This window comes from Phyllostomus discolor, chromosome 13, assembly GCF_004126475.2.
Source record: "Phyllostomus discolor isolate MPI-MPIP mPhyDis1 chromosome 13, mPhyDis1.pri.v3, whole genome shotgun sequence".
NCBI lineage: Eukaryota > Metazoa > Chordata > Mammalia > Chiroptera > Phyllostomidae > Phyllostomus > Phyllostomus discolor.
The window spans coordinates 25,118,432-25,133,743 of record NC_040915.2 but is presented as its reverse complement, the minus strand read 5'-3'; the positions used below and the strand labels follow the sequence as shown (position 1 = coordinate 25,133,743).

Sequence of the window (15,312 nt, the reverse complement as noted above, 5' to 3'; positions counted from 1 at the left end):
GTGGAGGAAACTATCAGAAGTAAAGCCAGGTGTCTGTGACGGAGAACGGAGGGTGACCCACTGTGGTCGCAGAAGGCCATTCTGACCCAGGGACAGCTAAGGTGAGGCCTGGAGGTGGAAGAAGGTTTCCAGCAGAGGACGGGCGCAGTGAGCACCTGGCCTCATGGACATGCGTGCCAGGCAAGCAGAATGGCTGGTGGAGCTGGGAGTGAAAGAGCTCAGAGGAGAGGGGAGGGGACGGGCCTGCAGAGGCTGGCTGTGCACCCATCAAACTCAACCGTGTAGGTTACGGGAAGGAGTGCAGAACTAGTACAGCCAGACTAATAACTACATGATTTTATTTAGAAATAAGACGTGATACCAATCAAGTAAGCTAGGGTTTGTTGAGGACGATGCCGTATGTTACAATTTCCAGGGCATTTAAGAGTAAACATGAGTTATGTCACTGCACAGGACTGTACCCAGTTCACATAAACAGTAGGTGTAAGTTCCCTCACTGGCTCATTACAGTTTCTAGAGTGGGTTGTGGAATCTGAGTCATTTTGGATGATCTCGGCATGTGAATAGTTTTCCATCAGCCATGCTAACTTTGAGGTCCTTGATTTAAAGCACCCTGCTTTCAAGGGCTGTTTTCATTTAACCATCCATACACGCCATTAGTCTCAGGCTGCCGATGTTTGGCGCAATTTATACAATTGCAACAAACTCATCACTTTCAGTTTTGATATGATAATCAACCTTTTTTTTTTCTTGTAAAAGTCATACAGAAAGATAAATGCCTGTTTATGTGGAATAATCCAGAAACGGCATGTTCTATTTAAACAAATATTTAGATTCAAAAGTTAGGTATTCCATATTTTGGTTTCCTAAGACTTGTTACAAGCATTGAACAATTTTACTAAAAAATAATTAGACAAGTGCATGTATTTAGAAGAACCAAAGAGCACACAGTTAAGAACATTTCTTTTCCATTCACACTTTCAGCCTTCTTCCTTGCAGGGAGCTATTGTCACATTTTGCTTATCCTTATAGAAAGTTGGATACATATACGGGCTTTATTCAATACATACATTTAATTCATACACACTTGGTTCACTTAATAACATAGTTCAGTGGTCCCATAAAAACATGCAGAAATATATTTTTAAATTGGTTTGAAATTGTATGGATCCACAATATTTAACCTAACCAACTCCATAGTGATGAATATTGATTTGTTGCCAGTAATTTTCTGTTACCAATGTTTAGCCAAACAAATCAATACTTACGGGGTATTTCCATGTGCTGGCACTAGGTATTCAGTAGTAAAAAGACAGATAAAAGGCAGTAAAAAAAAGGCAGCAGTAAAAAACTCTTGGACCTTATATTCAAGTGGAGGAGATGAAAAACAGATAATCAAGCACATATGTAACTTTTCATACTGATGTGTGGGAGTAAGTTTTATTTAAAAAAAAAAAAGGGAAGCCACAAAGAGAGACAGACAGTGACTGAGAGGCTCCCGCCCACAGGGCTGTCGGGGAGGCCTCCTTGCAGTGGAGAGATTTGAGGAAAAACAAACCAAAACAGGAACAGGCAAGAGAGCAAAGCAGGAGGACATCCAGGGAGAGCACGCACGCCAGTCTAAAGAAACAGTGCTTGCAAGTGCAAAGGCCCTGAGGTGGGGGCTCAAGGACAGGTTTAAACAGTAGTGTGGCCAATCGGAGTGAACAGGGGTGCAGTGTGTGGGAACAGGCTGGGAAGTGCATTCGATCTTATAAGCTACAGTGAAAGCCTTGGGCACGGCACTGACCGTGACAGTGGCGTTCCGAGGACTGGGGTACAGGAGTGCGACACCTGGATTTCCACTCTGGGATCACTCGAGTGTTCTCTGAGGCACAGACGAGGAGACACAGTTGAGAAGGCAAGTGGAGAACACAGGGGCCTGTGGGTACCACTCTTGCCCAGAGAGCATAGCCCAGACCTGATTAGAGGTGAGTAAGAAGGTGTTGAGTGACTAAACTTGAAATCTATCTGGAAGGTAGAGCTAATAGGCGTCACTGCTGTCTGAGACAGCACGTGTGTGAAGGAAAGGAGTCAAGGAGAATGCCAAGGCTCTGCTGTGATGATGGGGCCCTTCGTCAGGATGGGGAACTTTAGAACAGTGGGCTTGCGGGGCAGGAGGCGAGCAGAGTGTGCAGAGGGGAGATAGAGCTGGGTTTCGATGTGTTGACTTTTTTTAAAATTTTTATTTATTTATTTTTAGAGAGGGGAAGGAGGGAGAAAAAGAGAGAGAGAGAGAGAAACATCAATGTGCGGTTGCTGGGGACTGTGGCCTGCAACCCAGGATGTGGCCTCACTGGGAATCGAACCTGCGACACTTTGGTTCTCAGCCCGCACTTAATCCACTGAGCTATGCCAGCCTATGTGTTGACTTTGAAATGCATAGAAGAATTTGTGGGGGTGGTGTCACAGCCACATCCAAATGTGTCTGGAATTCAGGGCAAAGACTGGGCTCCAAAGTTAAATGCCTAGGTCTCCTGTGTGGGAGTATTATTTACAGCCACAGGGATGGAACACGCATCTCTCACAAGTGTCCACATAAACCTCTCAGAGACGCCCCCGAGAAAGGGAACTGCCAGCCGGACGTGTGTGTGTTTGTGTGTGTGTGCGCATAGACACTGTTTTATAGGTGCCATTGTTAGGGTTCTCTTCCAGAGTACAATATCCCTCCCACTTAAATTTATAACATTTATCTTAGATGAATTAGAAGGTATTCCAGTATAATTATGACCATTAATTCTTACTGTTCTAGAGATTTAGATGTTTGGGGTGCCAACTGAAGTAGTTTCAGATAGAAATACAGTTCTGAAACACACATACACATTTGTACTAGGAATTATCAGATATATGAGCTAATACATTCTGACAATGTTCTAGGAGATGAATATGATTAATATTATTTCATAAATGAAGATACTGAAGTCCTCGGGAAGGAAAGAATGTTCTGAAGGACTCTGAACTGGTAAGTTGGGTAGGGTCTGAACTCAGAACGAGGCAACTGCTTGGCTTCCCCTGGACGAGACGCCAGGCATGCAGAGTTACCATCTAGATGTGTATTTAGTGTGGAATGCATAAACACTGCCCCCACCTGACAAATCCTCGTGTTCCTTCAGGCCCGCCCGTGGCTCTGTCCTGGGCATTTGGGATGTATCAATGAGAGAAACACAGACCGCCGATCTCATGGCAGCGGTGGAGGCAGGGATGGGAGAGACAGACAACGAAAAAGAAAACCATGTTTGGAACTCAGGTGACAGAGAATGGAGGCAGTGGGGGAAAGACCGAAAACAAGAGGGAGAGGGAGAGAAAGAGAGAAGAGTAAGTAAGCAGAGCAGTGTGGCGGGCTGGGGAGCAGAGCAGGATCAAAATTTAAAAGCATGAGAAAGACTGAGCTCATGGAGACAGTAATTTTTGAGCCAAGACTTGGAGGAATCCTAAGAATTGTTGAAGATTAGACTGTGCGTAAAACTCAGACGTCATTCTAAACACAGGGCTTGATGTTGCAAGCTGAGGACCAGAAGAGACCATGCAAGCTGAACACCCCTGAACAGGAAGTAAAATTTCAAACACCCGGCTGCAAAGTTAACAGTGTCATTTTCACATGCAAAGGACACCGCATCCATCCATTGTGGCCTGGTCGATGGTCAGCTTTCCGAACAGGAGCGACAGATACTTTCAACTAACTGGCTACCCTGTGTTGTAAAGGCCTGAGCTTCTTCCATCCCCACAGGTGATTCTGCCCAGAACCAGGTGATGAAAATCACAGACAAGCCACCACAGCTCTCCTGTGATCTGGGGACCAAGCAGTGTAATAAAATAATAACAAGCATGACTCAAATACTTAAGATCAGAGAATGAGACACGCAGCTTGAAAGGAGCATGGACAATACAAAGTTCAAATCCATTTTCAACTGTTAAACATTATTTAACAGTTGAGAAAGCCAGGTTCGGGGAGGTGAGGTGACAATCAAAGTCACCGAGAAGATCGGCGACGAGACCGACGTCAGCTAAACTAAAAATCAGCCTGTTCCCCACAAACTCCAGGCTTCCACCTTTTCGACTTCAGCTCCTACTCCCATTAGACTCCGCTTTCGTCCCCCGCCACACAGATGCCTTTGAAAAGCACCCAAAGGCAAATCGCAACAAAACCATCCGTTCCCTAAAACACACAGCATGTGAAACCAACGACGGACACTTGGGTGAGGGCTGCTGTGGGCCAGACTCTGTTCCGAATGCTTCACTGAACTTGTTTGGTTTTCACCGACATACAGTGACGAGCTGGGTGTCATCACTACCCGCATCTTACAGGGGAGGGGACTGAGGAGCAGAGAGGTTAAGTAACCTGCCTGAAGGAACTCAGTCTGCTAGCAGTGCAGTTGAGCCTGGAGTGCCTAGCCGAAGAATCTGTTCTCTCAATTCTCCTGTTTGATGCTTCCAGATACAGATGCGTGTGTGTACTTGGTCAGAACATCACGATCGCTAATTTCAAAATGTTTTGTGACACTGTTAGCTAAAATTTCTCACCAGGCGTATTCATTTTAAGGTAATTCATCAAGTACTTACCGAGCGACCGCTGCATTCCAGCCAGGGTGCATGTTACTCCATAGCCAGTTTCCCCCACGCAATGAACCATCTCTGATGTGTCTCTAAAACCCGTAGGCTTTTACAACACCATGAAAAACAGCTCCAACAAATTAGATACGTCCTTTTATAGTGACTCAATAGTTCCATAAAATTAGCATCGACCCATAGATTCTCCCGTGACAACTGTGTTTGGTAAGGATCTGCAGCTGTTATCTAAGCTCTCAAATACGTGCGAAGAAGTCTGCAGTCAGAAAGGAAAGGTTCTTCATCTCATTTCTAGTCATGTTGTTTGTTTGTTTTTCTAAATGAAAGTGTCTGGAAACAAGCATGATAATCATGATTCCTAAAAGTTATGATGCCCTTTGCTAGGCACCTGGTATGCCTTCACATATGTCTGTAGTTACATGCATATGTGCCTGTGCACACACACATATATGTATCGTACCTACTGAAGTGGAACTTCCAGTGACAGACACAGACACGAGCCGTCCTGCTTGAGGTTTACAAAGGGGTACACCTGGGTAAGCAACATGCAGTCCCGACAGGGCATGTTTCCATCGCCCTGGAAAGTTCCCTCATGCCCCATCCTGATCGACCCCTCCCCCAGAGGCAGTGACTATTCTGGATTCTATCACATTTAAACTTTTTAACTGTACCTACAGTTGTACGACGGGATGGTTCCAATAAATATCTAACTCTGACACCTGCGCTCCGGGCCACCGTGCAGCCCTCCTGCGTTTTCCTCTCGACAGACTCTCAGCTCACCTCGGCAGGGCCCTCCGAGGGCAGCGGGCCGTGATGGCCGGCCTTCTCTCTCACGCGTGGACAGTGGTGCTGTGCGCACCGCCCTCGGAGGAGTAGGAAAAACAGCCACTGAGATCATGTTGCACTTTCTGTGGTTCAGACGAGAAATGCTGCTGTGAGCTCAAGAAGGTAACACCCCCAGACAGGGAAGGTGGGCGTCAGTGACGTCAGTGACGTGGATACACCTCTCAGAGGGAGAGGAGCTGCCCATTCCCACCGACTGCTGCACTGAGGGAAATCGGACCAGGGGTGCTTGTCCTCGGCCTTTTCTACATAAGCTGGATTTGGACATAATATCTGAGCAGGTTCAAATACTTTGTAACTAGTCCATTAAAAAGACACATTATAAACACAAAGAGGCCAGTCCACGGATTTGTGACCGACTGCGGGCCTCCTCAGCCTGTGAAACACCAGGAACGGCGTCTTCAGTGACAGAAGTGGAGCCATGAACCTTCGACAGTCAGGGCCAACTTTAGGAGCGAATGTTTGTCAACACACGGCAAAAGTTACGCAGTCCGGACTCGGGTCTGTGACCAACCCTCCTGGAGCACTGAGACCAGCAGAGGCCTGCTGTACACACTTACCAGACACACACCAGAGGGAAGAGCTGGCAGCAGGAAGCGCGAGCAGAATAAAGGGAAACAAGAGGAGGAGGGCTGGAAAGAGTGTAGCACGAGAGGGATGATGGAAGGCAAGGCAGGAAGGAACACGGTGGGACACTAGCTGCTCCTTGGCTGTCTGTGGGCTTTAAGCAGCTGGCCTTCACGGCCTAGGCCACACCCAGGACCGAGAGCCCCGTCCGAGGGAGGGAGCGAGGAGAACAGAGTGGTGCTGAGCGCTGTGCTTGGAGAAGGGAGCTAACCCTGGTATTCATTTACTCGAGCTCAATGAGAGCAATCGCAGCGGCTGAATACTCCGACCCCAGAAGTGACCGCAGGGTTTCCAGGAACTCAGAAATGTATTATTTGGAAGTCAGGGTGCTGGCAAAATAGTCTGATCCTATCACCCTGGCCAGGGAAAGTGGTTTGAACAAGGGGAGAGTTTCTAATCCCTGGCAATAGAGTCTTTTATCAGGAAATGGCACTTGCTTTAATAGGTGCCATTGCATTATCGGTTGAAAACAAGAATAAAGCCATCGCTTCCGTGTCCACCCACACACCCGGGGCCCCATCAGGACAGCCAGCAGTGAAGATTTCCAAGCAAACCAATCTCCCAGGATTTATACACTCAGTGAACCGTGGTGACACGTTCCTTCCCCGGTCCCGCAGACCCGTCTGACAGGCAGGCCAGGGGCCGCCGCTCACAGGGCTTCCTTTATGTGAGGCAGCGCGCCCTTGGCCACAGGAATCTGGAGCCATAATGAAGAGCATCACCTCTCCGTGTAGCAGCAAAGGTGAAGGGAAGAGGAGGGCGGAAGCTGCAGAGAAATCTGGGCGGCACGGAAAGGAGAAGCAGCCGGGATGAGGCCGCGTTAAACCTTCCCTCCTCTGCTGACCGTCTCGGCTCTTCATTTGATCTTATCTGCCCATCTCATTCTTTGCCAGTTTGCCTCGTGCCATCTCCGTTAGTACTTAAGTACAGAAAGCAGAGCTACTTAAGTTCTCACTGTGCACAGGGCGCCGTGCGATGAGTGTTGCATGCACTATCTCACAGCGCACTCGGGGGCACGCACTGCCATGTCCACTTTCAGGGAGACGCAGGGAGAGGAAGGGACTCGCCCGAGGTCCCACAGCCAGGATCGCGGCCTCAGCGCCTGGGCTCAGCTCCCAGGGGAACCCCGCGCCTTCTGCAGCAAGAACACTCTGTTCTTCGTTTTCGCTCTGTGCCCTCCCTCACGGTCACCCCCTGCCCCTGAGGTGGACAGATGTACGGTGCCGTCCTCATGGAATATGTGCCTGTCAGATGACTGGGACTGAGCCCAGAGGACAACTTTTTTCTCAGGAGGGGGCTAACTGGAATGTGTTCAGAGAAGAGGAAAGTGTAGGAAAAGATGAGCGTGGATAAAATAATGCAAGATGCCCAGCCTCAGGAAAGAAAGACTAAGACATAAAGAAATGGAAGAGTTTTAGCATTACAAAAACCACACGTTGTGAGAAACAGAAAATACATTAGAGGCACGTCATCCCATTTCACAGATGAGATAACTGAGGCCCAGCTTTCCGTGGGGTCGAGACCTGTCCCTATGCCCGACCCTTCTACCTTTACTCCCTTCTCTTTACCCTACTTCCGTACCAGGGACAGCCACTGCCCTCACATGTGGCTTAAGGGACTATGACAATGGCTATGGGTTACAGGGAAAGCACAGAGATGCAAATTTGGCCCGATCTGAGGAGGCCTGACTTGAGAAGCAAGGCCCCACGCTGCCTCACAGCGTAGGGAGGGCCTCCGGGACCACATCTGGCTGGCATCTGCTGACCATGCTACCCGTGGCGTCCCTGCAGTGAATGGTGATTTAGCCAGGGCAGTGTTAAACAAACTCAGTGCTGTGGACCCATGTCTGGCTGGCTTCAAAAGACTCTCTCAGCAGCTCTTAAAACGATAGGGATTCCCCAACTCCAATCTCAGAAATTCCAATTCAGGAGGTTTTGAGAAACCACGGAACCAAGTAACGTCTGAGGGATCTGCTAACAGTAAGATTCCACCTCCATGTTGCTTTCTCCAGCACGGCTGCAGCCAGTACCGAGCCAACACATGTGACGTGTAGCCCACAGCTGACTCGGAGGCGGGAGCGAGAGGCACTGCTGCCTCAGACTGCCTGGGTTTCCTAGGCAGGGAACACATCTTTTCTGCTCTCAGTGTCCACTCTTTTTTTTAACAATTTTTAAAAAAGATTTTATTTATTTTTAGAGAGAAGAGAAAGGAGGGAAAGAGGGGGAGGCAACATCAATGTGCTAGGGAAATATCGATCGGTTGCCTTTTGCATGCCCCCAACCGGGGACCTGGCCTGCAACCCAAGCATGTGCTGTGACTGGGAATTGAACTGGTGACCTTTCAGTTTGCAGGACGATGGTCAATCCACTGAGCCACACCAGTTAGGACCAGTGTCCACTTGAAAATGGAAGAAATATATTGTTTTCCAGAGTACTCAGAACCCTCACAATGATTAACCACATTCTGGGCCACGTAACGTCTCCTTCATACAATTGCTAGAATGGGAAGAACTATGGAGCCAGAAGGCAGACCAGTGCTTACCGGGGGCTGGGAATGCGAGCAAGAGCTGACTCAGTGGGCACAAGGAGACTTGCTGAGCTGATGGACGTGTTCTAAAACTGCCCATTGCAGCACTGTGTCAATGGACTAAAAAAGCATTATATTCTCCCCTGGCTGGTATAGCTCAGTGGATTGAGTGCAGGCTGTGAACCAAAGTGTCGCAGGTTCAATTCCCAGCCAGGGCACATGCCAGGGTTGCAGGCCACGGCTCCCAGCAACTGCACATTCATGTTTCTCTCTCTTTCTCCCTCCCTTCCCTCTCTAAAAATAAATAAATAAATCTTTTTAAAAAAAGCATTATATTCTTATGGGTGAATTCCACAATATGTCAATAATACCTAACAAAGCTGAAAAACATGAAGGAGAAAATGTATTTGCTCCTTCATTTTTTTTAAATTAAGCATTTGTGGCCAAAACTATCCTGCCTGTGCACAGACATCCTCCCTGCTGGTCACTGCTATGCTCACCATGAGGCCGAAAACCCTCGATCCCAGTGTGTGGGCTCCTGCTCACACCTAGAGGGCGAAACCTCTTCGTACCATCATGGCAACATCATTCCATGGGGCCAGCAGGCCTTCGGCCACTTTGAGCTGCGTGTTCTGAGACACCAGGAAAGTCAACACAGGGTTGGGGGCAGTAATCCCTCTGTGACTAAGTGGGCAACAGCTCATGAGGGGAAATACTTATCACCTTCACATCCTGCCACCACTGTCCTGACTTAGAGGTGGCACGTAGAGATGAGCATGAAGAGTTGAGCATGGTGGGGCAGAAAGGAAGTTCTGATCCTTGGAGACACCGCTTAACGTCAGCTCCTGCCTAGAGTGTGTGGGAGTGGCCCGCGTCTACATGTGTGCAAAGTCAGCCCTCGTGTGCTTGGGCTACAGGGAGCGAGCTTGCTGTCACTTGCAGTCCAATGTAAAGTTCACTCGCACAGCATGGAAACTCTTTCAAGTGAAGTCTCTCGCAAAACCCCAAAGCAGGAAACAAACGCAGTGGCCGGCTGACATCAGAAACACAGGTGGGATGTTTGCAGGGCCGTTTCTCCCCACACCCCTGCAGGGGTTCGTCCATGCGGCCAACTGGCCACAACCAGCATCTGTTAAGGTCGAGACCTCCAGTCACCAGGGATCCTCAGATCTCCTCAGGGATCTGAGAGTTCTCGACGACATTTGTTCTCGTGTCTGTTTGTCTTTGCTTTTTACCTGCTTATTTTGTTTATGCAAATCTGATCTAGAAAATGTCAACATGATTCACGGCCGATGGCTCCGCCCACGCAGGTGTGGTGTCTGAGTCTGTGCTCGCTGCAGGATCATGTTGGCGACCAGCAGTCCACACTGCCGTGAATGATCAGGGAGGCACTAAGTGGGACGGAACACCATGTGGCACGCTCCCTGCAGGTGCAGGTCAAAGGCCACCAGGGCGTGCACGTGAAAGGAGATGTGAGGGGAAAAGTCACGGAGGAACCAAGAGTCTGTCCAGAACTCAGGAGTCTGAATGCACCGAAATGTACACAGTCTCTAGACAGTCGCTGGCCTCCTGCTCATAAGGCCAGCCTCATTAAATTTCAGTAAAGTTCTCTATGAAAGGCACCGATTTTGATAATCTGAACATTATATTACATAGCTTTCTCTGTATTTGATTCATAAATTTGTTTTAGTATTACAGCTGTTCAACAGTGATTAAAACAGGTAAATATTTCTATTTCAAGAGATAATATCCTGGTGGATATTTTGGGTTTGTACATATTTAAATAACAAGTATCATGAAAATAATTAAACCAACAATGGGGGAAGAGATCTTTTTTCCAGTCCTGTTAAAAGGGGTTGCTGTATCACTCAAATTCAAGAAATTCTGAACTATATCTCTCAAATTCAAGAAATTTTGGCTCTTGATAGCTAAATCCCTTCCAGATGGTGAAATCCATGACTCCAGGAACTTCCTCATCTGATGAAACAAATACAGTACACTTTCACCAGTAGTGTTGTACAGGCCCTTAGAGGCGGTTTTTAAAATGAGATTAAAGATTCAAGAAACGCATTAAAAATAAGGCACACACAACGTTCTGTATTTCCTTTCAGAACTCCGCCTGGACACTAACGTCTCCATGAGCGGTGCCCTGAGCGAGCTCTGACCACTGCAACCGTCCACCCGCCTCCAGCCGGCCGGTCACTTGACACCCCAGCAGGAACATCCCTGAGGGAACACACACGGGTTAAAAATAAGGCCTGCGGAGCTGGGCCCCGCCTTGCTTAGGAAATCTGAACCCTCGGAGGATGCCAGTCTTACAAGACGTGCTCTCTGATTGCTTCCAGAAGGCACAGCAGGGCAGACTGACCGTGGGGTCTCCTATAGTGAAGAGGGTAAAAGAGTCCCCCCCTTTGCCCCCAGGGGCCGTGGCTGATTCACACACTTCAAGTCAAGCAAGTCAGTGCCTGCAGCTTCCCGCTGTTGCCAGAACGTGTCTGGCCCCTGGGCACAGCCGTCCTCCGCCTGCCTCGTGGCCAAGGCCGGGCTGTGGTCACTCCTCTCTCCTTGTCGCCTGCACCTCTGCCCTGGATTTCTTCTCTGCCCTCTGCTCTGTTTATTTCTTTTCAGATGTCAAGGGAGCTTGATTTTTTTCCCCTCTTATACTTGTAGTAGAGGGACACTACAGAGTTTCTTCCAAGTTTCAGGCGCTGCTGCTTGTAATCCTGCAACCCGGAGTTGCTATTTCACGCCTGTTCTGCTCAGCCCTTGACGCGGACTAAATTTAGAAGAGGATGACATTAGAGCTCACTGGAGGCTCCTTTTTCACCGGCAGTGGGCTTGGCTACGGTTCGTGTCGCTCCCTAATCTGTCTTGGCATTTTGCTCACTCGGTAGGCACTTGAGAGAAACACAGCGCAGTCACTGTCTGTCCTGACTTCCCACTGCAGCCCCTTCTTGTTGTGGGTCCCACGGTTCCCGGCCTCCCCACCCCTGCCCAACACCACCAACGGGAGGTTGCTGCAGAATAAGGAATCCTGTTGCCTCATTCCCTCCTCCAAGCGCAGAACCGCGGAGAACATAAAACTGCTGGCTGGAGGCCAAATTCCACCACTAGGACACCGTGTCTGTCCACTCACCCTAGGCTGTACACAGAGGAAGATGGGAAAAATTACAGCCCTCCACGCTTCATTTATCCATTAATCTTACTCTCTGCTATTGGCTACTTGTTGAGAGGTTTTAGAACCAAAGTAAATACACGCTTGTTGTTATAGTGGTCCACCCAAAGAGGGCTGGCTCCTACTCTGCTGCTATTCAAGAAGTATCCCAGAATCTATTCATTCATCGGTTTCCTCAACCAGACTCTTGGCCAAACCCCCTTTGGAAAACACCATTGCTGCCACCGGTTGCTCTGCCAGAAATCACAAAGTTGCAGTGGTATCTAGTTCACCCCTTTCTGAGCTAGCCCAGTTTCTTGAATGCAGTGGCAGTATTTTGTGTATTTTATAATCGCTAAGCAGAGACAAAGGTATAGCTTTCCTATGGGGAGGAAAAAAATCTATGTTGCATTACAGCTGATATGTGTGAGAAAGGTTATTTAAAATTTGCTTTTTGAAAAATGTACTCTTCGGTAAGGTGTAAAATCCAATCGGTCAATCAATAAAATAAAATTCACGCCATTACGTCTCTATCTTTTAACAGTGACTTGGAGTAAATTGCTGTTTTCTGTTACTCTTTAGTCATCTATATTTCATATTTTTGAGAGTATAGCTGCCAGTGTTTTCAACTCAGAAAAACTTTTAATTATCACAGAAACAGAATTACAAATGTTGATCCAGCATATTTCTAGGCAAATATATCACTGGGCTCCTTTAAGGGCCATCATAATACCATAGACTAATGAAAGGTGCCGGGAGCCGGCACACACACATCCGGGTCTGCACGCAGAAAGCGTGATCCAGACTAGAAACTTCAAACTCTAATTCTCTCCCGAAATGAGAGCCATTTTCTGCTGCAAACACTCCTCTCAAAACTCTCCCGGAGCAAAGAACACAGACAGTTTCACTTCGAATGATCTTTCTTGCCAATGAATTGTCCTTCCTCACAGAAAAGTTCCAGAAGGTTGGAGCCGGGTGACAACACATGAATTCACCCACTTTTTTTTCCACGTTGTGCTGCCAGCTAAATCCTAGCTTTCAGGAGTCGCTCTGCCCTGCCGAGAGTCAGATCTTGAAGGGAGTGGGGGAGAGAGAGAGAGAGTACAAGTCCACACCAAATGTTTAAGTGATGGAGTTCTGACTTACACACACACACACACACACACACACACACCCTGGAAACTCAGAGTTCATGCAAGCGAACAGCAGGCTTAGAAAGTGAAGAGAAGCGTGGAAACAGAAGAACGCCACAGTCCCCTACCTCTCTCGTCTGCTTCCCCAAGCAGCTGTTGGAAATCGCCCTCAGTCCGGGGCGTGTGCCGAGAGGCTGGGAAGGAGGCGGCGGCCTCGGGGCCCGCGGAGCGTGAGCAGGCCCAGCCTGCGCTCAGAAGCTGCCCCAGTCAGATTTTCCAAAAGTGGAACTGCAGCCAAGTCCCTGCCCATGCCTGAAGAATTTCCTGAACAGCATTCCCGTTCTTTTTCTGACTGCTTTGAAACCGTACTCTGTCTGTGCTTCAATACGGCTTTGTCAGGCCAGCTCGGAGCTACTGGGCTGTCTCCAGCTATCAATGGGAAACACATGTGCGGAGCGCGGACCCGCTCCCCTGCCACAGCGCCCACGGCGCCTGCCGGGCTCACACGCACGGCCACAAAGGAAACCGCCTCTAGAACCAATTCGGATTTCGCAGCCATTCTCCACGCGGGCTCTGCGCTGTGGTGCTAGATGCTGGAGATAAGCCTTCTCTTTCTTCTGCTCAGGATTGCCCCCTTCTAACTTGCTGCTCCTATTCGCATTCCCGGCTGACCCCTGGGCGCCCCCACCCCAGCTCTCCCCGGCCCTGATAACAAGCCTGTTACAGCTGAGAGATGTGAACTCTAATTTGATCTCCTTACCTGCATTGCCTCAGTCTTCACTCAACATCCCAGCTGCTGGAGGGGGAACAATATTTTTAGCATTTCCAGCCTGGTTCAGGACTCCGGAGCTGAGCCCTCGTCCTGAGGTGTGTGCATCCATGGCTGTGGCAGCTAAAAGGAGTGCAATTATCTTTTAGGTACTTTGGTTGCTCTCCGCTCCGTAAGTGTGCGGGTCCGACCATGGAACATTTTACAGGCTCTGGCAATGTGTGTGATGGTTATGGGAAACAGAAAGGCGAGCCCAATGCACCTTTGATCAGAATGTGTCCTCAGTTGGTGTACCTGTGATTATTTCTGGATGACACTCCATCAGGATGTCCCGTGTATGTTCTGCTGGGTTTTGTGGTCTACCTTTGGCCTTTCTCGTTTCCGTGGAACAAGAGGAAATCTCTAAAGATACGAAGAGGACACCCCCTTCTCCTTTTCCCACACCGAAACCCAGAACCTTTAAGAGCCAAAGCTAAGTTGTCAAGGTAACACTGTAGAAAAGAGATGATTTAAAGAGAGAGCCTCCTCTTCTGTTTTTGAGGGTTTTTCTTTTCATATTAACATTTAACTTCCTAAAATTATACCCCATTAGCAACTTATTTGAAAGGCCTGGCTTGCCAGATTGTCACAGTGCTGTGTGTTCCTGAGCGGGGGTTGTAGTTAATCGGATTTGGTGGGGTCTGGAGTTTAGCATCCAGTTGCAATGGGCACTTGCAGCGGGATTAGATTTTTGCCTTGGGAAGCAGTGTGTGTGTGTGTGGGGGGGGGGGGGGGGGGGGGGGGGGGGGTGGAGGAAGGGACCGTGTGCAACTCTAAGGTCAGAATGCAATTACAGAATCAGAGAACCTAAGAGCTGGAGGGAACCCCAGAGAGCGTCCAACCCAAATTGTTTCTACCCTCATGTTGCAGAGGGAAATGGAGGCCCTGCCAGATTCCAGGACTCGTCCGGAGCTGCAAAGACAGTTACTTGCTGGAGTTGAGGCCAGAACAAGGGATTTGGGCTAATTTTCTCTGTGCTTTTGTTATCCTGGAAGCATTTGGGAGAGGAGATATCATGTCACCTTCACAAGAGTAGGCTTATAATTAGTTGGCCTAGGTTTAATTTTAGCTTTGTCTGTGAATTTTGGTCAGCTTGCTTAACCTTCTGGACTTAGTAACCTTATCTGCAAATGGGGACAATAATAGTATCCAACTCATGGAATTGTTAGGGATATGGAGAGATAATCCATATAAACCATTTATTGCAGTGCCCATAAATACATTGCAGTTTAGTTTCCTTTTAATGGAGCAAAAACCAGACCCTTTCTCTTACCTAAAAGCTAAGCTGTCCTCTTACACCTAGTTTGAACCCCTAAAATAACCTATTGAATGGGCTGGTTTTCTGCCACCTTAACATAACAGGGGCCTGTCACCTGAGACACAGGCACAAGTCCCAATGTCCCAGGGGAACGTGGAGCTGACCACACAGCTACACTTTTCATTCATTCCCTAAACATGACACTGAAGCCTTTCCTCAAGACTCACTCACGGGGAAGGAAAAGAGTGACATCTGACCTGCAGTCCAGGGCCAGAGGCAGAACGAAGGGCCACTTGCAAAGAACTGGACTCTCTCTCCAAACCTTAGGAGCTCAAGGTTACCATTCTAACAATTGGAG

At 48.4% G+C, this 15,312-nt stretch overlaps 1 protein-coding gene across 2 annotated transcripts in view; it reads right to left on the bottom strand.

Moving 5' to 3' along the window:
• SGCD (sarcoglycan delta) overlaps positions 1-15,312 on the bottom strand; it is a 770,090-nt gene that overhangs the window by 347,493 nt on the left and 407,285 nt on the right. The window contains exon 1 of one of the 2 annotated variants that reach the window (XM_028528196.2): positions 13,017-13,312. The exons of the other annotated variant lie outside the window; for it this stretch is intronic. The gene's annotated coding sequence lies outside the window, so the exon portion shown is untranslated. Of the gene's footprint in view, positions 1-13,016; positions 13,313-15,312 lie in introns of those variants that run through there. 2 annotated transcript variants of the gene reach the window in all.